Source organism: Ornithorhynchus anatinus, chromosome 5, assembly GCF_004115215.2.
Source record: "Ornithorhynchus anatinus isolate Pmale09 chromosome 5, mOrnAna1.pri.v4, whole genome shotgun sequence".
Classification (NCBI taxonomy): Eukaryota; Metazoa; Chordata; class Mammalia; order Monotremata; family Ornithorhynchidae; genus Ornithorhynchus; species Ornithorhynchus anatinus.
The window spans coordinates 34,919,014-34,921,312 of NC_041732.1; the positions used below are offsets into that span (position 1 = coordinate 34,919,014).

At 47.1% G+C, this 2,299-nt stretch overlaps 1 non-coding gene across 1 annotated transcript; it reads right to left on the minus strand.

Annotated features, from left to right (window-relative positions):
* Positions 1-1,378: 1,378 nt before the first annotated feature.
* Positions 1,379-1,516, minus strand: LOC114812407. The gene has a single exon (XR_003760061.1). It is a non-coding gene; the product is annotated as a small nucleolar RNA SNORA7 (small nucleolar RNA).
* Between the last annotated feature and the right edge of the window lie 783 nt (positions 1,517-2,299).

The window sequence follows — 2,299 nt, forward strand, 5'->3', positions numbered from 1 at the left end:
TTAGAAGTTTATTTTCTCTTTTCTCCTTCCCTTCAAGAGTGTTTTTTCCATGATTTCACGTCCATCTTCATAATTTCTCTAGAAACTCCTCTCATTTTGATCCCATCACAACAAATATCCATTGCAATCCTGCGCTAAAACGGTTCTATATTTTTTGCTTGTCAGACTCCCAAGTTCTGGATCTTTTAAACTCTTTCCCAGTCTCTCCACAAATATTTTGCCACTGCATCCTCTGGAATTCTGATGTTTCTGCTCCTGCGCATCCCACCTCAAAGTCAGGGCGATGCAGAAGGGAGTGGGAGAAGAGGAAAGGAGGGCTTAATCAGGGAAGGCTTCTTGGAGGAGATGTGCCTTCAATAAGGCTTTGAAGGGGAAGGTAATTTTTTTTTTAAAGCCAGGTGGATTTCCTAGATGAAATAAATATTTCACTGAAATTCCACTGAAGTATATTAGAACATTTGGATAACTGCGGACTTCTCACTTGAACAACTTCTATCAGAACTAGGATGGATTACATAATGTGGACCCAATCAAAGCTGTTCAAATGGAATGGCATTTTCTCTTTATCCTTCTCATTTTCACCTGGGCGAGAGGTAGAAGAATATGCCAAGAAGGAGGGTATGAGAGAGAGCAGTAGAAAGCAAAATGCAGGCCTGTTTTGTGTTGCATAATGATAATGATGCAGCGTAGCTCAGTGAAAAGAGCCCAGGCTTGGGAGTCAGAGGTCATGTGTTCGAATTCCAGCTCTGCCACTTGTCAGCTGTGTGATTGTAGGCAAGTCACTTAACTTCTCTGTGCCTCAATTACCTCATCTGTAAAATGGGGATTAAGACTGTGAGCCTCACTAGGGACAACCCTAGTGCTTACAACAGTGCTATGCCTGTTGTACCTACATTATGATGATGATGATGGCATTTGTTTAGCTCTTACTATATGCCAGGCACTGTATTAAGCACTGGAGTGGATTCAAGCAAATCAGGTTGTACACAGTACCTGTCTCACGTGGGGCTCAGTCTCAATCCCCATTTTACATATGAGGTACCTGAACCTCAGAGAAGTGACTGGCCCGAGATCAACAGCAGACAGGTGGCAGAGCCATGACCTTCTGACTCCCAGGCCTGATCTATCCACCAACTCCTGCTGCTCCCCATTTGTCTTGTCTTATGCAGTCGAGTTATTTCTGATCCATAGCGACACCATGGACACATCTCTCTCAGAACACCCCACTCTCCATCTGTAATCGTTCTGGTAATGTACCCATAGAGTTTGCTTGGTAAAAACATCCGAAAGTGGTTTACCATTGCCGCCTTCCACGCAGTGAACTCGTCTCGTCCCTTGACTCTCTCCCATGCTGCTCCTGCCCAGCAAGTGAGTTTTGACTTGTAGCAGATTGCCTTCCACTCGCTAGCCACTGCCCAAGCTAGAAATGGAATGGGTAGGCCTCTGCCTGACTCTCCCTCTTGTAGCCAAGTCGGGTAGACTACTGGAAACTCTCCAGGTGTGACTCTGAGAGGGGTGCTGTTCATTAATTCATTCATTCATTCAATAGTATTTATTGAGCGCTTACTATGTGCAGAGCACTGTACTAAGCGCTTGGAATGAACAAGTCGGCAACAGATAGAGACAGTCCCTGCCGTTTGACGGGCTTACAGTCTAATCGGGGGAGATGGACAGACAAGAACAATGGCAATAAATAGAGTCAAGGGGAAGAACATCTCATAAAAACAATGGCAGCTAAATAGAATCAAGGTGATTCTAAATAAAATAAATAGGGTAATGAAATATATACAGATGAGCGGACGAGTACAGTGCTGAGGGGATGGGAAGGGAGAGGGGGAGGAGCAGAGGGAAATGGGGGGAAAAGAGGGTTAAGCTGCGGAGAGGTGAAGGGGGGGTGGTAGAGGGAGTAGAGGGAGAAGAGGAGCTCAGTCTGGGAAGGCCTCTTGGAGGAGGTGAGTTTTAAGTAGGGTTTTGAAGAGGGGAAGAGAATCAGTTTGGCGGAGGTGAGGAGGGAGGGCGTTCCAGGACCGCGGGAGGACGTGGCCCAGGGGTCGACGGTGGGGTAGGCGAGACCAAGGGACGGTGAGGAGGTGGGCGGCAGAGGAGCAGAGCATGCGGGTGGGTGGTAGAAAGAGAGAAGGGAGGCGAGGTAGGAAGGGGCAAGGTGCTGTAGAGCCTTGAAGCCTAGAGTGAGGAGTTTTTGTTTGGAGCAGAGGTTGATAGGCAACCACTCCCCATAGCAGTCAATCAGTGGTATTTATTGAGCACTTACTATGTGCAGAGCACTTACTGAGCCCTT